The sequence below is a fragment of the Globicephala melas genome, chromosome 2 (assembly GCF_963455315.2).
Source record: "Globicephala melas chromosome 2, mGloMel1.2, whole genome shotgun sequence".
NCBI lineage: Eukaryota > Metazoa > Chordata > Mammalia > Artiodactyla > Delphinidae > Globicephala > Globicephala melas.
In genome coordinates this window covers 95,299,613-95,324,085 of record NC_083315.2, presented here as the reverse complement: position 1 = coordinate 95,324,085, position 24,473 = coordinate 95,299,613, and the positions used below count along the sequence as shown (strand labels likewise).

At 35.9% G+C, this 24,473-nt stretch overlaps 1 protein-coding gene and 1 non-coding gene across 2 annotated transcripts in view; one reads left to right on the top strand and one right to left on the bottom strand.

Annotated features, from left to right (window-relative positions):
- The window catches only part of SPRED1 (sprouty related EVH1 domain containing 1), a 118,577-nt gene that overhangs the window by 14,267 nt on the left and 79,837 nt on the right, over positions 1-24,473 (top strand). The window lies entirely within an intron of this gene.
- Positions 5,787-5,921, bottom strand: LOC115845311 (small nucleolar RNA SNORA70). The gene has a single exon (XR_004036400.1). It is a non-coding gene; the product is annotated as a small nucleolar RNA SNORA70 (small nucleolar RNA).

Genomic DNA, 24,473 nt, shown 5'->3' with positions numbered 1-24,473 from the left:
AATCATTATAAAGCAATTGTAGAAAATATATTTTTACCACTAGGTTTTAATTCACTGTCTCTCAGTTCTTTCCAAATGTTTCTATTACTTTATTGAAATACTTTTTTTTTTCCTCTGCTGAAATTTTCCTTATTTCCATTTGCTACCATTTGTGCCTTATCGGAGTTCTTTGAGAATCTAAAGCAGTGTTTCCAATAGAAGTTTCTGTGGTGAAGGAAATGTTCTGTTTGTGCTGTCCAGTATGATGCTCCTGTGTGGCTGTTTGGCTTATGAGTACTTGAAATGTGGCTTGAAGGACTGAGGAACTAAAATTTTAATTTAAATTGCCACATGCTAATGATTCCTTTATCAGATAGTGCATATCCTGAGTGTTTCTAACCCTTCAGTCCCAGCAAATTTTTGAAACCAATGACATGGTCTCTATTCAATCTTAGCCAGTTTGTTGAAAAAAATTCTAATCTTTTAAATAGGGGGATAGCTAGAGGAAATGCAGCACTTTCCAAAGTATGGAACTTGCCCCTGGTATGTAAGGTAATTTCAGTTGTTTCACAGATGTGGCATTAAATTGACAGGTTACTCCTTTCTCAATACGTTTTGCATCTTAATTAAATTAAATTTTATTTTTTGTATGTTTGTTGTTTTTTTGTTTTGGCGGTACGCCGGCCTCTTACTGTTGTGGCCTCTCCCGTTGTGGAGCACAGGCTCCGGACGCGTAGGCTCAGCGGCCATAGCTCACGGGCCCAGCCGCTCCGCGGCATGTGGGATCTTCCCAGACCGGGGCACGAACCCGCGTCCCCTGCATCGGCAGGCGGACCCTCAACCACTGCGCCACCAGGGAAGCCGTGTTGTTGTTTTTTAATAAGGAAGGAGTGATGTCAACCTCAGTCTCTGGTAGATAAGCCAATACTGTTTGGCTTTTACTATATTAAATTTTATGGTTACCATCTATTTATGGCTTGTGATAGTTTTTTTTTTTAATTGGCTGTTGTGATTAAAACCTTTCCTTTTAGGAACAACATTTTTTGGATAATATATATGGTACACATATAAAGCAAAAAAGTAATGAAGGTCATGACTATCAAAACAAAATTGAGTTTGTGACATACTGATCTAGTGGAAGGAGAATTGGATTGGTAGGGAATCAGGAGCCCTGCTGTACCACTAGTTTGCTGAGCAGGTCTCTGTCTTTTCTAGGGATGGTTTCTGCTTTAGGAGGTGGGAAAGAGGTTGGTTTAGAGTGAGAAGAGATTTTAAATCTTAAAATGTGTTTTATTCTGTAATAAATTATACCATTTTAGATAGTAGCTAATGTGTATTAAGCATTTTGCTGCGTGTCAAACATGAATTATGTCATTTGACCCTTCATTCCAAAGCAGGTTACAATTAACTCTCAATTCTTTTTTAAAAAACCTTTGGTGCACAGAATTAGACTAATCATTATCTTGGTTCATACTGTCATCATTGGTCTATATATGGACCTTTGTAGTCTAGTAGTTTTACTTTTTTATTTAATTGACAAATACCCACTCACAGTACAATCCAAGAATCAGGACAGTGATGATTACTAAAATGTACCTATTGTGCTTCTGTTATATTCCTTTTATCTCTTCTTAGAGGTTACTCTATCCTGAGTTGTGTATTTACCATTTATTTCCTATTAAAAAAACTTTACCATATATATTTGAACTCTCTAAAAGGAATATACTTATGTAAATATCAACTCCTGAACTTGATTTTTTTTTACACTCAGTAATAGTAAGATGTGTCCATTCTTTTTGCTGTAGTTTTTTGTTCATTTGCCCTGACGTATAAGATTCCATTGTGTGACATTACCACAATATAGACAATCTGTTGTCTAAGGATATTTGAGTTATTTTCAGTTATTTCCTATGAACATTACCACTGTGAACATGTTTGTAATATGCTTCTGATGCATATATGCTAAAGGTTCTCTTTAATATATATTTAGGAGTAAAATAGTTGGATTTAAGTTATGTTGTAAATTTTCAAGTTTATAAGGTAATGCCAAACTGTGTCCCCACATAGTTCCAATTTGTACGCCTACTGGCAATGTAAGAGAATGGGTATAAAAACTGTATTTTTATAGCAGATAATGACATTTGCTAAAATTTTTTGATTGCTTACTATGTGCCAGACACTGTTCTCAGTGCTTATATGAATTAATAAATTCTTAAAATCCCACAACCACTCTGTTGGGTACTGTTACATCCATTTTATAGATGAGGAAATTGAGGCATGATGAGGTTAGTTAGTAAATGACTGTTAGGATTCAAGCTTGGTTAGGTAGGGATGCAGAGTCCAGCCTCTGAAATGTTGTGATATTTTACGTCTCCAAATGCATATCTGTGCATTCACCTCTTTCCTTTTTCCCCTATCCCCATCAATTTCTTGGCCTTTATGTGCTTGTGATAGTGATATTCTTTCCTTATATTATTGTGTATTGTCCATTGTATAGTCTTCCTTTAAAAAGCAATTTCTTAGAAAACCTGAGTTTCCTAGAACAAGTAAGATGGCTCAGATGATATCTAGCATTTTTGGCTCTAGTATTTTGTAATTTGACATAATCTCCTATATATTTCATAATTTCAGGGTAATCTTATTCACATTTTCTCTTTTTAAATATTAAAATGTGAAACAGTTTAGTGTACTTTATTTCACTGTATAATTTTATTTAAAGTTAATGCTTTATTTTTTAATAGAATCATTTTAATCTATTAAGTAGTTAAAAAAAATTCTGGCGTGGACATGAATGTATACTCATCTCCACATAAGCTTTTGTATGTACATCTCTTGTACTGAATGAAATTGTTTCCTTTAACATTTGTAGGTATTGTTCTTGAGGTAGTTTATTTATTAAGCCAATCATCTTCGTAATCTGCTAGATGCTTGGTAGATGTTTTGTTTTACCTTGTAGGTACTGAGTTAAGATGAAGTGTTATTTTAAAATTCTAATTGTAGTGATAGATGACAAGTTATTTGCTTAATGTTGAATGACAAAATTCTAGACCCAATAATATACACCTAATTATCCATATATCTTGCCAAAGTAGGGCATTATCTAAACCGCAGATGTTAAAGTGTTTAGGTTCTGTAAAAATAGTATTTAGAACTGTTTCAGTAAAGAAAAGTCTGTTAATTCAAATCTGTTATGTGTGTGCTGCACATTTAGTGGTAGTTAAATGGTTTCGGTGCGGTGGGCCCTAAAGGATCAATCACACGTGTGTTGGAGTGGTAGGCTGATAGAAGCAGCCAAACAGATGGAGATCAGAAAGTTGCAGCATTTCTTATTAGTCAGATTTAGTCCTTCTTCTGGATTTTTACATTGCTCTTAGGTTTGGCACAGTCATTAGTGTTGATACTGAATGAAACAGCTACAATAAACGTTTATTGAGCCTTTCTTATATGCCAGAGAAAGGATTGGAAACTAACCTTTTTGAGATCCCAGGTGTTAAGCCTATAGGCTTTGGGGATGTAGATGAGTAAAATCTGGGTCTTTGCCTTCACAGAGTTCTCAATCTGCTTTTAGAAATACATGATTGGTTCTTTGGTAATGAAGGACTTGATTCTCTGCTAGGGGAAAATACAGTTGTCCCAGAAGAGTGAGGAAAAACATTGAAAGTAAAAATTACTTCATTTTGAAGAGACATGTTTACATGTTATGTGTAACTTGGTGTATAGTTCAGTAGTCTTGTGATCTGACAAAGTAGCTATAGTCTTGTCTTTCAGTTCACTTTGAAGTAGGATAGATTGTGTAAGAAAGGCAAAAGATTTAGTGTCTTAACAACTTAGAGCTAAGGGTAGATGATTACTGTGAACTCAGTCTTTTTATAACTTTAGACTTTATATATTATAAAGTTCTATATATTAACGTTTATTTATAGGATGTGAATGATTTTAGTCTTTTCTTTTTAAAAAATCATGTCTGACTAGCAAGAGCTTTGAAATGAGTAATTTGTAATTGTTTAGCCCAGTTGGGTCAGGCTTTAGTGTAAGAGCATGAGATATGTCGTTCAAAGATAGATAAATGGTTCAGACTGCCTAAATTTCTGATAGGAAGACTAAGGGGCATTTTAGGTGAAGTACACAGTTGTGGTTCCAAACTCCTCACATAACTTGTCGTGAACCTACTGTAATTTTTCTCTGTTTCCTCTTAATTATTTGTATTAAAAATTGGAGATTTTATGGGCAGAGATGTCAAGGTAGAAGCACTGAAGGGATTACATGAATATGTAGGTCTGTCATTGCCTCTTACCAGCCTACATAATCTTGAGAATTTTTTCACTATTATATACTAAAGAGCTGCTCAAAGATATGTGGCAGTTATTGGTAAAACAAGTATAAGCTAGTCTTCCTCACATTGCTGTGTTTCTTCAGAAATTCATGTGTGTTTATATAATCTCACTTTGAAATAATTTTAGACCTACAAAATAATTTTTTCCTATAAAAAGTAGGAAAAAATATCCAAAGAATATCCATATATTCTTCAACTGGCTTCCCAAAATTTTAGTATCTTACATAGTCGAATCAGGAAATTAACATCGAGGTAATATTATCTACTGACCTTACTTCAAGTTTCATCAGTTCCATAATGTCCTTTTTCTAGTTCAGGATACAATCCAACTTTGCATATTGTATTAAGTATTCATGTCTCCTTAGCCTCCTTTAGTCTGGAATAGCTCTTCGGTGTTTCTTTCATAATTTTGAAACTTTTTTGAAGAGTACTGGCCAGGTATTTTATGGAATGTTCTTCAGTTTGCATTTGATGCTCAGTCTTGATTAAATTGAAGTTAAACATTTTGGGCAACAATACTATAGAGTGAAGGTGTCCTCATGCTTTAGGAGGTCTGTGATGGTGATATATCCCATACTGATTATATGAACTTTGATCATTTGGTTAAGATGATGCCTGCCAGTTTCTCAAACGGTAGATCCTTTGTGTAATAAGCATCTTCTGGGGGGTGATACTTTGAGATTATGTAAATATCCTGTTTCCTATTATACATTTGCTGACTATTTTTAATGTCTGTTTATGAGTCTTGTCTGTAACAAATATTGTGATGTATGCCAAATTGGTGATTTTGTTTCCATTATTCCTTTCACCTTTATTAATTGGAATTCTATAGATAAGCCTTCTCTTCTCCCCACCATTTATTTATTTATTATTTATTTCTATTAGTATGGACAATAGTCCATTGCTGTCATTATTTTGATGCTCTGTTGTCCCAGATTTGGCCATTGGGAGCCCCATCAAGTTGGCTTCTGTGCCTTTTGACGTGTTCCTTCATTTTTTGAGCACTTCCTTTTTGTTTTCCTTTTGTTTGTTTGTTTAAAATTTTTTTTTTGTTTTTTGACAGGGAAGTAGGATTTATTGGTGGGCATGAGCAAGGAGGGGACACTGTTAAGGCTGTCATGAATGCAGGGCCCACCATTTGTCCAGGGGCCACAATTAGGCATGTATTTGACCCCACACCCATCTGGGATGAGCCACTTTTCTGCTACCCTGTTTTCAAATTCATCTGCAGTCAGCTTAGTAAATCCCTACTTCTTGGAGATATGGATCTTCTGGCAGCCAGGGAACTTGAACTTGGCCCTGCAGAAGGCCTCAATCACATGCTCCTTGCTCTGCAGCTTGGTGCGGATGGACACGATGACTTGGCCAATGAGGACCGTGGCCACTGTGCCCTGGGGCTTTCCAAAGGCACCATGAACACCTGTCTGGAGCCTAGACTGGGACAGCATGCCAGTCATGAATGGCCACTGGAAAGGGCTGTCTCCAAGGTCCGTTTGGGCAACCCATAGAGGCAACAGGCTGCATACACTACCAAGGAGGCTGCTGTTTGCAGCCATTGCACACGGGGCCCCCATGGGGAAAAGGGCGCGGTCGGCTTAATTGACTGCAGATGAGCACTTCCTTTTTGGCTTCACAAGATGTTCTAGGCTCATTTCGTATTTTCCCTGCCACAGCTGTAGAGTCATCCTATTTATCCAAGGAACTCTGGTTTCTTTTATTGGAGAATTATATTTAGAAACTATTATGTGAGTGGTAGGTGTGCTTATTGGCATTAGGGTGATGCTGGTGGTACTAACCCCATTTTACAGATGAAGAAAACTAAGCTGAAAGTTAAAAGTCTTGTTCATAACAGCCAGGTAAAAGAGATATAGTTGGGACATAAACTCAGGCCTTCTCTGTCCAAAGTCCGGGTTCTTTCTACTTACTCTCCTATATCACTGTAATTCCTTCCTTACATTTGTCTTTTCCGTTAATTCTGTTGTTTGTCTTTCCTGGCACGGACAGGGCACACTTTAGTTCGTAATATTCAAGAAAATTATTAAACATTATAATAGGTATAGCTGTTTCAAACATAAAATAGTCATTACAGTCCCAAAAATATTATATTCTTGCTATGGTTAAGGCAGTATGCTAGACATTGGTAGTATTTGAGTATATGTTTTGGGAGGACATTGTGCTGAGAATGTTTACTGTGTGGCATTTTTTTTTCCCCCTCAATAGTTAAGGGGTTGAGGTAGGTGGTATGGCTATTGTAAATTGATTAATTATCCATGGCTCTCGGCCTTAGCGCCATCTTCTGAGAAACCTCCGCCCCATGAGAGCAAAGTGGAGGAAGAAACGCATGTGCAGGCTGAAGCGCAAAAGGAGAAAGGTGAGGCAGAGGTCCAAGTAAACTCGTACCCGTGGAGGCCACGGGAACAGAAACAAAGGGCAGCCAGGGGCCAGGCAAGCTGGTACAAATTGTCAGACTGCCTGCCTCCTGTCTAGAAGATGTCTCGACGAATCTGGAACATCCATGGCCATTATGATCGCTTCACCCACCTTCGAGAGACCCACCCTGCTCGTATCAAAACGGTCCCCTTTTGGTCCTTTGCCCTGGACCTGTGATATTCTGGACTAGTTCTCTTCTCAGTTGTGGCTGAGAATGTAACATGTGTACAATAAATCATCTCTTTTGCTGTCTTAGCTGAAGAAAAATAAAATAAGTTGATTCATTATCCATGAATCCAAATGGCTGATTTATATATTATATATAAATTATGCTAAATGAATATATAGTATTTAGATTAATATATAATATTTATGTGCCTCCTTTTAATACATTGCCACTTAATTTAGTAATATTATGCAACCATATATGATATGTTTGCTAAGCACACTTACGTAAGCATTTTATGTTGTTGCTTTTAATTCTTACAGTAGCTTCTTGAGTCGATACTATTTTTCCCATATTCCATGTAAGCAAAGAGACTTAAGTGATTTGCCTAAGATCATAAAGTTTAATAAATATTATAAAGTGGTTTTAAATCCAAGTTTTATACTGCCTACTGTGTGAAGTACTGTTTCTGTTATATATGTATTCACGCTTTCAGAGTGTCTGTTAGTTGTCATGTTGAGGGTTTGATGAACAAGTTTATTCTGTATACCTCCATGGGGGATTTTGAGTTCATTCTGCCAAGATTGGAAGCCTGGTTCTGTCACTTACCAGTTTTGTGATCTTGGACTTTTGTAAATCATGTCTGTAAAATGAGGATAATAATTATATGTTTTGGAAGACTATTGTGAGGATTAAATGTAATCCATGTAAAACATTGAACTGTGTAAATAGCAAGTACTGAAGTGTTAGCTATTAATAGTAGTAGTAGTAGTAGAAGTAAGTAATTCGTTGCAAAGAAACTTTAAAAGTTCATACTGTAAAATAAATACTAAGTATTAATTGACAAATATTTATGATGGACTACCTGGGATAGTTTTACATGTCTTGGATAGTTCATGGAATCAAAGAAATTTAGAATGAGAAAGGATTTCGATTAAATAGCATGTTGTCTCTTTAAGTTTTTTGGATGAGGGTATTAAGGCCTGGAATGATAAAATAGTTTGCCCAAAATGTTACAGTTGCATTTTATCAGTCTCAGTGGGAACTTTGATTTTTGACTGTTAATTCTGTGTGTTTTCCACCGTAGATTTTTTCCCCTGTATCTGTAAAGGGAAATAATTTATTTAGAGATGTCATCCTCTTCTTTAGTTTTAGGAATCATTGATACCAGTAATCAACAGTAATGCCTAAAATATAGCTAATGTAAGTTGGAAGAGAAATATCTGATTTGCCTTTTTAAAGGGATTTTAAAGGGATTTTAGTCAGAATCCCTTCATTAATAGGAACAACAGGTAAATGAAAAAGCATCTCTGAAAGCACAGTTCAGATCCTCATGCTAGTCAGCAGGATCTTGGTAAGAAATAGTTTATTTAGCTTGTGGGTGAGTTGTTTATTTAATTTTTAGAAAAGTAAAAGATGCAAAGAAGGTAACGGTCATGTAGATTCTTATCATCCAAAGTTTATCACTGTTCATCGACTGTCTTTGTCCCAGGTTTTTAAAAAATCCATTATTGTTTTTGTGATGGTAATTATAATTGAGTTAGGCTACTAAATCTATTTTATCTAAAAATAGATGAGATGAAAAATGTGATATTTTAGCCTCAGTTATTTAGGACATTTGGTTGGGCACTGTATTCAGGAAGTTAATGAGCCTGTATGTGGACCAGAAAACTACATTTTGTTTTGTAAGCAAAACCAACTGTTTGCAAAACCAAACGAGAACGAGTAAGTGCAAATTATTTAGCATCTCTTACAACTAAAAGGACTACTTAGAACGTGAACTCTTGACCATCATTCAGGAATGTGGTTGTAAAATGGATGGCACATTGAAGGAGAAAGCAGTGAACTGCTTTGCCTAGTGAGTGAGCTTAGCCCATCACCTAACATCCATATCTAAAAAGTTGTTATTTATTCTTTTCCCACACACACATAGCCATTGTGACAAATTCATAATCTACCAGTATGATGAGATATTTCGAAACTAGGTTAGATGAGGAAGAGTCATAGGAACTTGTCATGTTGAGCTTGGGAAGAGTTGATCAGCAAAAAATGTTAGCTATCTCCAGATGATTAAAAACCTCAGAAAATATTTGGAGTAAACTTAGATTCTCTTATTCCTGAGAATAAAACCAGATGGAGGTTAAAGGGTGGGGATGTAAATTTTTGTTTTATGAAAAAGACAACTTCCTAATGATGTGAGTTGGCTAATAATGGAATGGACTGTCTCGTGAAGTTGGGAGTTTCTCAACTTGTTATTTTCAAACTGAGTTAAAAAGAATTATGATCATCAGTGTGGATCTTTTCAAAATGGATCTTTTCTTTAACCTGTGTTGTGTGTTGTATTAGTCTATGTCTTTCAGGTTCCTTATAACTGCTTAAAAGTTCTATGCTTTTTAATTTTTATACACTTAGTACACCACTCTGATTTGAAGTTTCCACCTTCTGAAAAATGCACATTTTTCTGTATAAAAATAAAATGCATACCTTTGGAGAAGTACCTCACAGTTTGAGATGTATGGATGATGAAAAAATCATCTGTTAATCTTTTGGTTTAAAGGAAAGCACACATACTCAATTCATGTTCACTTATAGGAAGTTCCTGAAAATTTTAAATGTAAAGTTCCTACCCATTTCAACATACCTTCCTCATTAGTAGATGCTATGGGCTCTTATAGGGCAAAGAAAGTATGTTTTTGTGGCTGTTTTAAACTTATCTGTGGAATATCTATATGAATTTTATCTGTGGAATGAAAAAGCTTTCACTCCTTGATGCTTTCGCCAGCATTACTGAGATCATACATGTTCCCATGTATACATCTTTTTGGAAATAGGTGTGATTTTACTATATGTTCATTAAGCATTCCTTATTCTGCTCAAGCTGTGTCTGATATAAAAGCTGCTGACCCAGATAGATAAGTGGTATTAGACTGGTTTGAGTTTTTGGATATTAGAAACACTTGAAAATTCTTATCTATGCCTATTTCCTAATACTAATGGGAAATATATTCTCTATATCTTAACTATAATCTTTTACTTATTACAGATTTTAAAATGAAAGTTTATAGATTATAATTTGATGATTAAAATTTGGCGATGGTTGTTTAACTTGATGATTAAAGTTTGGCGATGGTTGTTTTATTTCACCATTCCCTGTTTTTAATTTCACATGAGGACCGTGGCTTGTAGGTTAGTAGGAGCCTTACTGGCATGCTGTTTTTGTTTTGTTTTTTAAACTACTGTATATGAGGACCACGATGCTGATTTAAATCCAATGTTGCTCATAATTGAAAAGCATCTCCTAAGTTTTAGTGGATTTCCATGAGGTATACTAGGTTGCTGAACATTTTTGGGGTCAGGGGATGGAGTGGTATTGGGCTTTATATAAAGGGTATGTTGTCAGGGTGGACATGTTTACTTTGTGAAATTAGGATTACAGATTTGAGACTTGTTTCTCTGCAGAAGGGGGAGTCATGATTGTGGAATCATTTTTTTAAGTAGATGCTCTGACCTTATATTTAGACTTATAAAATTGTAGAAAAATGGAAAATATAACTGATAAAGAATATTTATTCCAAATACTATTCTTACTTTTACATAAATGAAGCTGGAGGTAAAGAGCGACTTTTTTTTTACTTTCTAGTCACAGCTATAAGTTGTGGAGCAGAACTAGAACAGCATGGGTTTTAAATCCTTGCTCAGTCACTTCCAAGTGACGTAAGTTACTTAACCTCTTGAAACTTTAGTTTCCTTATCTGTAATATAGAATAACACCATTTTGCAGGGTTATCATCAGAATTAAAGATAAGTCCCAAATAGATTAGGCATATGGTAAGAGCTACGTAAATGTTTGCTATTAAATGTTAATTATTAGACCTTGAATTGCTTTGTTTCATTTTGGTACTTTTATTGTTTTTGTGATTATAAAAGAAGAGAATAAAGGTAACCTCTAACTCTGCTACTAAGGGATAGCCGTGATGACATCATGTTGTGAAGTTTTACAGGTTTTTTTTTTTAAGGTGTATTATTCACATTTTATCTTTTTATTTCTCTAAAACTGAGTCTTAGAGCTTAGCCTCTTACCATGAATGAAATATGTAGCTCTTGCAGGGTTTTGAGCAAGAGTCATGTGACCTGACTTATGTTTTTAAAAGATCACTCAAATGTTCTTGGCTTCTAAATATACTTAGACACTTTTTTTTGTTACCTTCTTTTTCCCCAAAAAAGTCCACTGATATTTTAAACTGAATTTGCAACAAATAAACAGAATTTACGTAGAATTATCATCTTTAGAAAACTTACAATAAAATGTCCTTTTATTCACTCAGGTCCTTTATCCTCTTCATTAAAGTTTTACAGATTTCTTTATATTGATCCTACACATTTTACTTTAGTAATTTTATATTTTTTATTGTAGATTGGCTCTTTTTGTATTGTAATTTCTTAATTCACTGGTAAATAAGAAAGCCAGTTAATTTTTAAATTATTTCTTATATCCAACTGCTACACTGCACTTCTTTTTTTTTTTTTTTAACAGACTTTATTTTTGTAGCGAAGTTTTAGGTTCACAGCAAAATTGAGTGGAAGGTACAGATTTCCCACATACTGCCTGTGCAAACACATGCCTATCTGCTACCATCATCAACATCCCCCACTAGAATGGTACATTTGTTACAGTTGATGAATCTGTGTTGATGATATATCATTATTACTCAGAGTCCATAGTTTACATTAGGAATTACTCTTGATGGTGTAGCGTATTAATCACAGTTGTTTTAAATTCTTGGTTTGATGATGCCAACATCTCTGTCATATCTGAGTCTGGTTCTGATGCTCTGTCTCTTTAAATTGTGTTTGTTACCTTTTAGTATGCCTTGTAATTTTTTCTTGATAGCCGGACATGATGTATTGGCTGAAAGGAACTGCTGTAAATAGGCCTGTAATAATGCAGTGGTAAAATGTGAGGGCGGTAAGGAAGTGTTTTATAGTTCTATTATTAGGTCTTCTTTTCCTCCAGCTTTAATGAGTTATAATTGACAAATAAAAATTGGTTATACTTAAGATGTACAGTTTGGTGTTGATATTCACATATATTATGAAATAATCACCACAGTCAGTGTAATTAACCTCTTTATCACAGCATATAGTTATCTTTTTTATTTTTTTTTCCTTTTTCTTTTTGGTGGTAAAAACAGTTAAAATGTACCCTGTTAGCAAACTTCAAGTATATAATACAGTATTGTTGATTACAATAACATTGCTGAACATTTGGTCTCCAGAACTTAGTCTTTTGTGATCCTATGTCTCTGGACTGTGAACTTCTCAAATGCTTCTTTGTTTCTCCCTCACCCCTCTTAGGTAGGACAGGATGGCTGGAGTGGGCTGTAGCTGGGTATTTATTTACCTTCCCTTAGGTCAGTTAGGTTCTGATACAACTTTAGGAGGTTAGACTCTGGTTAAATAATTTCTCCCAAGGGCAAACTTTGTTAAGAACAGTGTGCTCCATGTATTTCAGAATGCTTCCTTTCCCCCTTCTAGAAATATGACGGGATTTTTCTCTGATATTTACTGTGAGAACTTGGTAGAGTACCAAGAGGTAAAACTCACAAAAGTGGGGGGCATTTCGATGACTGGGTCCCCTTAGAGTTTTTAATCTCAGAATTGTCCACACTGAGCCTCCAGCAATTCATCAGTTATAGCTTAGGTTCCCCTACCCCAGCACTGTTTCCCAAAGAGCTCTCTGCTCTTGCGTTTCTGTTCCAATAAATTGTCATTCTCTGTATTCATCTGCCTGGCTTTCCAAGTTTGGAGGCAGTGGTTTGCCCTGTGACCTCACTTCTCTTATGGACCTAAGAAGTGTTGTTGATTTTAAGTTTGTTCAACTTTTTACTTGTGGTTAGCATAGATTGGTGGCTTCCAAGCTTCGTATGGGCTGGTCTGGAAACAGAAAGTCTTCCTTATTTTTCTAACAAATTTGCTTGTTTTTTTGGAGGGGTGGGCTGTGTCGGGTCTTACTTGCGACACGTGAGATCTTTATTGTGGCATGCGGGATCTTTCATTGTGGCATGCAAGCTCTTCGTTGTGGTGTGCTGGCTTCTCTGTAGTTGTGGCGCTCAGGCTTCTCTCTGGTTGTGGCATGTGGGCTCTGTAGTTTGTGGCACGCGGGTTCTCTAGTTGTGGTGCGTGGGCTTAGTTGCCCCGCAGCATGTGGGATCTTAGTTCCCCGACCAGGGATAGAACCCACGTCCCCTGCACTGGAAGGTGGATTCTTTACCCCTGGACTACCAGGGAAGTCTCTGCTTGTGTTTTTTTAGATAAGCAATCATATGATCTACAAATAAGGATAATTTTTAAATCAATATTTGTATTTCATTTCTCTTTTCCTTCCTCACTCCTCTTTAATCATATAACTGCAATATTAATTTTTTTAACTTCCTCGGTAATGTCCTATAACTGGCTATAATAGAAGCATCTCAGGTGTTTCACTTAGAGGTATGTAATAATCATTGAGTTTTTAATAGCTTTTACCATGTTAGGGAAGTATTTTTCTAATATTTCTTTACCAAGAATATTTTCAAGAATTAATGTTGAATTAAAAAAAATTTTTTTAAAGCATCGTTCAAGGTAGTTAAGTTTTTCTGAAACAGTGTTTCTTCATTCCCAGATTAGTTCCCTTTTCAGCATTTGAATCTTGGGCTGCAAACTATGTAAAAATAGTATCATCCTATTTTATTAAATTTATCAAATTTATATTTAAAACTCTGCTCCTGCTCTGTTTCTATGTATTTTTATTTATAGTGCACATTATTATGTTGCTATTTGTATTGTTTCTCATGCTATTTAATAATGCAATTTAGATGGTGAACTCCTTGAAGAAAAAAGTGCCCTTTGCATAAAGTAGTCTTCTATCAAGAAAACCACTCTATCCCTTCCTTCACTGTTCCCCTTCTTTCTAATTTACCTCTGTTCATCCTTCAGCTCTCATTGGATCCAGAGTGTACTTATTTCCTGGGTAGACAAATCACTCTGAGATCTGAGGCAGTCTTCCCTGAATGACACATAGTTGAGACAAATTTTATATCTTTTGGGTTTTGCTAGGATTGTAAGAATGTACTTGCTTGCAACTCTCAGTGTCATTAGAGTTGGTTTCGGAGGCTCTTAGGCTTACCTGCCTCAAGTCAAAATTACTTGACCACAAGAGTACAGGGGAAGGACGTTTCTGGAGGAAGGGAGCTCAGAGGAGGAAGGTAGAAGAAGCTAAGGGAAATTTCCTGTTTTAATCTTGCTTAGTACTAAAAATTGTATAGAACATTTTATTGTCTTCATAGAGGTTTATCAATGTGCACATTTAAGTTAGAAGTAAAATTGGGGGGTTTTGTATGTTTTTCTGTTCATTTATTCAACAATTACATACATATTGAGCACTTACTATATCTCAGATAACATTCTAGTGAGCAAAGAAAACAGTGTCCCTGCTCACATGGAACATAAGTCCTATTAATAGGAGACAGAAAATAAATACCTAAAGGAATAAGTAAATAAGGGACTTCCCTGGTAGTCTAGTGGTTAAGACTTTGCCTTCCAATGCAGGGGGTTCGGGTTCGATCCCTGGTCGGGGAGCTAAGATTCCACATCCCTCGGGGCCAAAAAACCAAAACATAAAACAGAAGCAATATGTAGCAAATTCAATAAAGACTTTAAAAATGGTCCATGTGAAAAAAAAATCTTTAAAAAAAAAGAAAGAAAGAAGTAAATAAGATAATTTCAGATAGTCATAAGCATTATGAGGAAAAGAAAACCAGGAAAAGAAATAGAGTGTAATAGATATGGGTGGAGGGAAGCTGGATGTTGGGGCTAGTTTAGATTGGGTGAATCTAATTTGAGGAGGATTCATGTTATCTAATGCTTAAGGAGGAAGCCAATAGAATATCTCAGGGGAGTCTCCAAGTAAGTGCAGAGGACCTGGGGTAGAGGGAGACTGTTTAAAGTGTGGAAAGAATGCTGTTATGGTTGGAGAGAGGTAGTCAGAGAGGTGTTGTTTTGTAAGTCATGCTAAGGAGCTATTAAAGGACTTTAGATTGCCAAGATATTTTAACTCAGTATTTTAGTTCTGACTGTTGAATTCTTGAGTTAGTGCTTTCCTTTGGAACTTTAATTTTTAAGATTATCTAAGGCCTAATACTAGAGTAACCTGTCTGACTATATTGCCTGAAGTGATAGGAAATACATTATTCTAAGTAGAATTTATAGTGACAGATTTTCAGTTCTAATGTATTCAAAATTAGATTAGTTTTATAGTTTATTAATATTCTGAATAAGTAGTTATTCCTAAATACAGTTACACGTCAGGACTCTAAGAAATTTAAAATACAGCTTTCCTAAGCCTCATCCTTTAGGAATCAAGGGAGTAGACCAGTAGACCTTGGCAGCCTGTGTTTTTTTAAAGTTCTCCAGATAATACTCACAGAATGAGCCAACCCTTGGACATGAGTTTAAGAACCTCTGAACCAGTGGAATTTTTATCTGGAGCAAGTTTGGCCATGATTCCTGGTCTCTCATGTGGTCATTATTAAATGAATTTGTTGGGATTTTACATGTTTTGTGTTTCGTGTTTAAGAGCAAAGTGTATTCAGCACTTTGAAATGAAAAAATGTATTAAAGTGACATTTAGTTTAGGGAATTAAGGATAAAGTACTAATTGGTTAATTGCTGTTTCGTATTTCTCGCATTGTGTAGGAGATGCCAAATGCTATGTTTATTGCATAGTGTTTTAGTTAAAAAGAGAGATGAATGCAGTGGTTAAAGTGGATAAAAACAATTTTTATTTCGGTTGAACTAAAGATTCATTATTTATTTAAAACAAAAGATGAAAACTGCAGGTGAAGCCGGTCCACATATAAATGAGCCAGTATTTAAGAAGTCAGGAGACTTCATATAGGCAGGATTTCCAGGTTCTCTAAAAAGATCAAAACATTCTCGTAATACTGAGCTTGCATTCCTGCAAGGCAGCTGCTAGAATGGAGTGTTACATATTCGCTTTAGATGGCCACAGTCCCCACCACTACAAGTATTATAAGCACTTTACTATTTTTGTTCATTTATGTTTGTTTTTGGCCTTTGTGTTAAGACCTAAGATACTATTAGAGGTATCTTTATAGGCTGAGTCTTCTGTGAAATGAGAAGAGATAGAAAATTCAAACATTGATGTATAGCTATTAATTCCTTTCTAACAGACAGTCTTACTTAAAATGATTTGTTTAACAAAAAGATACTAGCAGAATCTGAATTATTACTTTATTCTCTATTGCTGGAGAAATGAGTGTTCTACATTTATTGTATCAATCCATTAGTACTTTTGCTTTCAAATCATGTTTCCAATAAACTAGGCTTCTCTTTTGCATTTTAAGACAAATCGTTGTCCTGGTTTTCATTACACTGTATTCCTCAAATTTTCCTACCGATCTTAAGTACTCTGACCCCTATCACTGACTCCTCTCTTCCTCCTTAAAAGGAGGAGTATTTCTCCCAAAGCTCAGTCTCAGTATATTCTACTTTTCTTTTTTTTACAGGCTTCTGTTTCATTTTTGAATCTTCCATTACCAGAATTAATGGTAATTTAAAAAAATTATTGCCCTTATTACTTATTCAAGTTAGCTGTATTGTGATTTCTTTGAGAACAGGGACTATGTCTTATTCATCTTTGAATACTTTCTGTTTAATATGATATATGGCTTGTAAAAGACATCCAATCCATTCATCCATATATCTTATTTTTTATCAAATATCTATTATGTGCTAGGGACTGTTGAATTACTTATGCTCCCCATGGCTTTTTAGTTAATTCCTTTGAGTGTTCTTACCACAATCGATGATGACTCTTATTCTAGATAACGACAGATTCTTTTCTGCATCATTTACACTCTGTTCTACCACTGGACTGAATCTTTACAAGCTTACAGTATTGGAGGTTATCTTTGATTACTGTATTTTTTGTATCATCTCCTTATTTTCATAATATTTGTTATGAGTTTTGTTTAAAAGAATAGATTGAGGATTCTGCCTTGAACTTCTATCTGTAAAGATACTGCTGCTTTCCCAGGTTTCATTATTGAAATAGCATTTGGATTCAAATAACATCTTCCTAGCTGCCTTTCTCACTCTGCTTCCTGAATATTCCAAGGTTTCCTGATCGTATTTTTCAATATAATATACTCTTGGATATCAATTTAATTACATCCTCCCTACACAGAAGCTTAGAATAGTTCCCTTTTGAATACGCAAGGCCTTCACCAGTAGCATTCCTATTTAGTGTAATTCATTTTTGTTGTCTTCAGTAATCTTCCAGCTCAAGCAAGAATAACTTTTATTGCATACTTGTATGTCCACTTTCATGATGTGTAGCCCATTTTGATTAATTTTTACCTTATCTTGAATTCAAGCCCATATTACCTTCTTCACTATTGTAATGGTCATCTGTTGTTTTAGTATGCCAAGTATACCTTGATTATTCTTCTGTTAAAAGGTGCAATTAAAAAGTACCAAGGAAAAGTACTTTTCTTGGGGGAAGTCATTCCTTCACTTTTAGGCCTTTTGGCTTGAGTGGGTTGACCCTCCATGGGTGTGATTAGTTCAGGGCAGACAACAAATCAGAGACATGAGACTCAATTTCACGACTTTTGAGCTATAAGAAGAGGCATTCTCTGCTGCAACTATAAGGATTTTGCATACCTGGAGCTAATTGGGTTGGGGGGAGATAAATAAGGAAGCTTAACCAGAGTCAACTTTAAAATGAAGTCAGTTTTGTTTAAAATGAAAACCCTTTTGGTTTGAAGCCTTGTCAGTACACTTCAAGCAACTCAATAGCAGGGATCCTGCTAAATGTACCACATAGACATTTGTATGTCATGTCCACATGCGGGCAGGGGTGTGTGTGTCTGTGTGTGTGTGTGCGTGCATGTGCATGCGTGTGCATGTACACATGCAAGAGAGATTACTTTTTATAAGAATCCAACAGCTTCTTGGAACTGTGGAGAAAGATTAAAATATTTTATTTTTGAGTAAGTGAATACATATAAACGTGAATACCAGAATATTAGTGAGTTATATCAACCATGCATTTGCTTGGTTGTAACAGTGATAAAAAGCATAGGCTTTCTATTCAGACCTTTGTTTGAATCTTTGCTCTATCACTTACCATCTATGTAATTGGGTATGGAAAAATTGAGGAGTTAAAGAAATCTCACTGTAAGAAAAAAAAACTAGTTCTGAAATTGAATCTTAGTTATTTTAGTCTAACTGGAGAAATGTTATCAAGAGAATGTCTTTGTTTTGATCCCCAAAGGGATCCCTTTTCCTGTGGTTAATTGGCAGCTGCCAGACTTTCTTCTCAGAAGGCTTGATTCGGAGGAGCATATGTCCTGTCTTCCCACTTTTAAAATCTACTCTGCCAGCACAAATTGGCTGGAAGTTCTCATAAACTTCCTCACCTGCTCTCTTGTCCCTACAACTCCGGATACATATCTGATGCTATTTCTAAATGTTCTGTCGCAGTCCACTTTTTAAATAAGGTGTGACTAGAATATCTTTCTGCCTCTGTCAGTGACATTTTAGTTGAGATGTTGTTGGAGGATATTTTAGTTGTTGAAAGCAGCAATGTTTTCATATTTACAACTCATTATTACAAATACATACATAAGAAACTTTAGTCTTAAACAGAATATTATTACAATGAATAAGTTACATATAATTAGGTAATATCCGTATTCTGATTGTTGATATTAATAAACTGAATTACATTGAGCGAGCACCTCCTTATGTATGTATGTAAATGTGTCCCCATCTACTTAGCAGTTACTCTGTTTTACATAATAAAGACCTAACCAAATCTATTCTCCTTTATGGAAAATGACTTTGGGTTAAGCTCTGGTCGTCTGGAATCCTGATGAAGATAGAATGTCAGTTGTGTTAGTAGGCAACATTGCTGATTGGTAACGGCATCTGCATGGAGAAGATTGTGAATGAACTAAATATATATACCTGGTGGAAAGCCAGAGCTTTGCTCTGCCCTGAACGTGGTGTATTTGTTTACTTGGGTATATCCCTTGCCAGGAGTTCAAGGAGCTATGTCCATGGACTGTTTGTTACGAGATAATTTTGACTCTTGTATGGAATGTGGGGCTTTTAAGCCAGGAGTGTTTCCATGCATTCATGATTTCATACGCATGGGGTTTCATTCCCTCATAACTGAACTATCAATTAAGGAGCTAAAGAATAGCCCCTGAATTGCTACGAGGATGTTGCAGGTGTCCTTTTGGTATCTTCATTACCTGCATATGAAATATTATTTATTAGTTGTAGTAGGGAGAGAGTTACGATGGAACAGGAAGATGTTGAATGTTAAGTTCTTGCTGTATACGAGGCACTACATACAGGTGGGCAGGGAAGTTTAAGATGTGATAAATTGGAGAATTGGAAGTTAAATAATAGAAGATAATGTTAGAGGAATCATAAGGGTAATAACTGCCTGAAAGATATGTGATGAATACATTGAATTCACCAGAAGGAGAAGCCTTTATAGTCTCTAAAGGACAAGATGAGAGTTAAGTGGTGGTCTTTTACCTAGCTGTAAAGACCATTCCAGGGGAGAAAATATGGTCGAAGGTAGGATTATGCATATATTTATTTCTTTGGTGGCTACTTCAATTTATAAAAAAGAGAAAGCACTGGAGATTACCTACAAGTGTTGTAAGATAGAAAGTAAGTATTCCAGATTTTAAGAATGTCTTCTTTCAATATATGCTCACCTGACAACTTATTTTTGTAATCTTTTAATAAGATTCCCTGGCCAGTATGGTAGCTGTTAGCTACGTATGACTGTTGAGCACTAATCAGAATTGACATACGCTGTATTTGTAAAATGTGCACCAAATTTCAAACACTTAGTATGAAAAAAATATAAAATACCTCATTGATTATTTTGTATTATCTATTTAAATATGTTGGATATAATGGATTAAAGTATACTATTAACATTAATTCCACCTGCGTTTACTTTTTAAAAATTGAGATGAAATTCACATATAACATAAATTTAACCATTTAAAGCGTACAGCTTAGTGGCATTTAGTACGTTCATATTGCTGTGCAACCCCCATCTCTGTGTAGTTCCAAAACTTTTCATCACCCTAAAAAAAACCACAGACCCATGGGAATTCCCTGGCTGTGCAGTGGTTAGGACTCTGTGCTTTCACTGCTGAGAGCCCTGGTTCAATCCCTGGTCAGGGAATTAAGATCCTGCAAGCTGTGTAGCCGCCCCCCCCCCAAAAAAAAACAAACCCATATCCATTAAGCAGTTTTTCAAAACTTTACCATACCCCTAATCCCCTGGCAACCACCAATCTATTTTCTGTCTATAGATTTGCCTATTTTAGGAATTTCATATAAATGAAATCATGCCAGTATGTGACCTTTTGTGTATGGCATTTTTTTTCATTTAGCATATTTGTGAGGTACCATGTTGCAGCACATCAGTACTTTATTCTTTTTTTATTAGATGATGTTGTATTCATTATTAAAAGTATGGTGGGTATTAAAGTCTCCAACTATTACTGTAGGTCTGTTTCTCCCTTCAGTTTTGTCAGTGTTTACTCCATATAGTTTGGGACTCTTATATGTTTATAAGTGTTACATCTTCTTCATGAATTGACCCTTTTATCAATATATAATGACCTCTGTTTCTTATAATAATATTAATATATTCATCCCAGCTCTCTTGTTTTATGGAATACTGTTCTCATCTTTTCATTTTCAACCTGTTTGTAGTTTTGGATGTAAAGTCAGTGTCTTATAGACAGTATATAAGTTGATATAGTTTAAATTGATACTAGCTTAGCTTTAATAGCCTATAAAAGCTCTGCTTCTGTTCATCTCCACTCCCTTTTATATTGTTATTGTCACAGTTTACATCTTTATACATTAATGGGCCCATTAATACAGATTTATTATTACTGTAGACAAAAAGAGAAGTTAAAAACCAAAAATACAATAATAATAGCTTTATATTTACCTATGTAATAACCCTTGCCAGAGTTCTTTATTTCTTCATATGGCTTTGAGTTACTATCTAGTGTCCTTTAATTTCATCCCAAAGGATAGAGGCAAACTCCCTCAGCCCTTTAGTTATCTGAGAATGTCTTAATTTCTTTTTCATTTTTGAAGGGTACTTCTGTTATGTATAGATTGGTTGACATTTTTTTTTCTTTCAGCACCTGAAATATGTCATCCCACTGCCTCTGGCCTCCATTGTTTGCTATAAGTCGGCTGTTAATCTTATTGAGATTCCCTTGTATATGACGAGTAGCTTTTCTTTCACTGCTTTCAAGATTCTTTGTCTTTCAACAACTCCAGTTTCTATCTCTTTGTTTATCCATTTTGGAGTTTGACTTCTTGGATGTGTAGATTTATTATATCTTTATCAAATTTGGAAAGTTTTCTGGCCACTTCAGATATTCTTTCTGCCCCTTTCTCTTCTCTGCTGAGCCCCCCCATTACACATACATTGGTACATTTGATAGCATCCCACAGATTTCTTAGGCTCTGCTCATTTTTTCTCATTCATTTTTCTTTCTGCACCTCAGATTGGGTCATTTCAGTTGACATATCTTTAAGCTCACTGATTCTTCTGCTTGCTCAAATCTGCTATTGAAACTTTTTAATGAAGTTTTCATTTCAGGTACTGTACTTACCAGCTCCCAAATTTCTATTTGGCTACTATTTTTTTTTTTGAATTTTGTTTTATTTTATTTTTTATATAGCAGGTTCTTATTAGTTATCCATTTTATACACTTCAGTGTATAGATGTCAATCCCAATCTCCCAATTCATCACACACCGCCCCCCCCCGGCTTTCCCCCTTTGGTGTCCATACGTTTGTTCTCTACATCTGTGTCTATTTCTGCCTTGCAGACTGGTTCATCTGTACCATCTTTCTAGATTCCACATATATGCGTTAATATACAATATTTGTTTTTCTCTTTCTGACTTACTTCACTCTGTATGACAGTCTCTAGGTCCATCCACATCTCTACAAATGACCCAATTTCGTTCCTTTTTACGGCTGAGTAATATTGGTTCCTTTTTGTAATTTCTATTTCTTTATTGATATTTTCTATTTGCTCATACATTGTTTTCCTGGTTTCCTTTACCTCTTTGAGTATATTTAAGACAGTTGACTTAAAGTGTTTGTGTAGTAAGTCCAGTATCTCTGCTTCGTCAGGGACAGCTTCGATTAACTTCATCTGTGAATGGGCCATACTTTCATGTTTCTCTTTATAATTCATAAATTTTTGTTGAAAATTGAGAAGTTTGAATATTTTAATGTGATAACTCTGGAACTTGTATTCTTCCCATTCTTCAGGGTTTGTTTTGTTGCTGGCTGTGGGCTGTGGTTGTTAGGTTGTTTTTCTAAACTATTTTTGTAAAGTCTATTCTTTGCCATGTGTGGTCTCTGAAGTCTCTGTTCTTGTTGCCTGTGATCCTTTTGTGTTTTGACAAAGATTTTCTTAAACACCAGGAGTTTTAAAAAAGAGAGAGGGAGGGAGGGAGGAAGGAAGGAAAACTCTTCCGTTCTTTGCAGATTATCTCTGTATCATGGCACTCCTTTAATGCTTAGACAAGCCGTTTACAACTTTGCCTTACCCATTACTTCCTGCTTGTGCTGAGCCTAGATGAAAACTTCGGGTCTTCCCAGAACATTTATGAACATGTGTTCTGCCCTGGGTATGCATATGGCTTCTTAATTCCCTAGAAAAACTGTCTCCCCAGCTTTTCCTCCCAGGCTTTTGGTACATCTATTGTTGGCCTCATTGTGATATTTTGCCCCCAGCAGCAGCTGGTCGTTCATTTGTCTTCCGATGTGTTTGAGGAATGCAAACACCTTGTGTCAGTCCTTCACATAGCTCCAGACAGGATTCTTTGAGACTAAGGTCTGCTGTGCTCTCTCTGGAACCAGGGACCAGGATCCCATACTCAGAATGCAGACTGTCATCTTTAAGACCATTGCTGATGGAACTTCCCTGGTGGTGCAGTGGTTAAGAATCTGCCTGCTAATGCAGGGGACATGGGTTTGAGCCCTGGTCTGGGAAGTTCCCACATGCTGCAGAGCAGCTAAGCCTGTGTGCCACAACTTCTGAGCCTGTGTGCCCCAACTACTGAAGCCTGTGTGCCTGGACCCCGTGCTCCACAACAAGAGAAGCCACCGCAGTGAGAAGCCCACACACTGCAATGAAGAGTAGCCCCTGCTCACCGCAACTAGAGAAAGCCCACGTACAGCAACGAAGACCCAACACAGCCAAAAATAAATAAATAAATAAATTTATTTTAAAAAAACAAGACCACTGCTGAGGCAGGGGTGGGAAGTGAGGTTAGACCACTGGCAAGTAAAAGTGCCACAAAGCTTTCCTACCACTTTAAAGTTGCCTTTTGATTTAGGATTTGCTTCATCACTGTAAACCTTTGGCTGTTTTCTAGAGTTCTGACAAAGTTGCCTGGGAATTTTTGTTCTTTTCCTTTTTCAGTATTTGTGTTGTGGGATGGACTCTTAGAGCTCCTTTTTCTACCATTTTCACGGCCATCCTCCTCTTTACTTTTTTACTCTAACTACTGGAAAGTTGAAGATTATGTATTTGGCTTGCGTTGTATTTCGATTGGACAGCACTGCTGTAGGGTATTAAATTTGCAGTGAAAACTGAATCCATTTATGTTGAATTTGGAAGGAAAAAAATGTTCAAAGGTCTCACAATTGCACAGTTAGGATTAGCTATTTACCATTGTACTTTCTATTCCCAGACTAATGTGGCATTTTCAGAGGAACTCTATAAACGTCCTTCTGTAGGATAGTGTTATTAACATTGTGTATTTATGTACCTCCATCACTGAAGGCTCCTAAATTTTGACTCGATTATCATTTGATTAAGTGTTCAAGCCACCTCGTGCTGTCTGCTTTTCTCTTGATAGGTATTGTAAGAACCACTGAACACTCTTGATAGGTATAAGAAGAGCTGAGAAGTCTTCATGCTGCTTCATTGGATTTTATTTTATATTTCTGGATTCAGTTGTACACATATTTATTAAATGCCTATTTTATGGAGGTACTCATAGGACTTACCTTCACGTGTTAGCCATAACCCGTACTCTCAGATGTTGGTGATTTTTAATATTGAATGTGGAGATACTTTCTTTTTCTCAGGAGATTATTTTGCTGATTAATCTGGGTCCCTGCCACTGATTCCATATCTTTAGCATCCTCGGCTTGTGGCCTGACCCCTGAAGAATTGGCATCCTAGATTTTCAGGGTTGGCAGCTTACCCTTGTTATTCCTCTGTTCCTTGCCATTAAATGCCAAGATGTTATATGCATTCTTAGCATGGGCAAAGCTGCACTCTAAATACTTGCATGCAGGTGCATTTAAAAAAGTGAGTGCCCTTCACCTCTACTAAAAATAAGGTAACATGTACAGAACCATATAGAAGGGGTTAGCAACATATTCAGAAGTTGTAGATATTAAATGTAA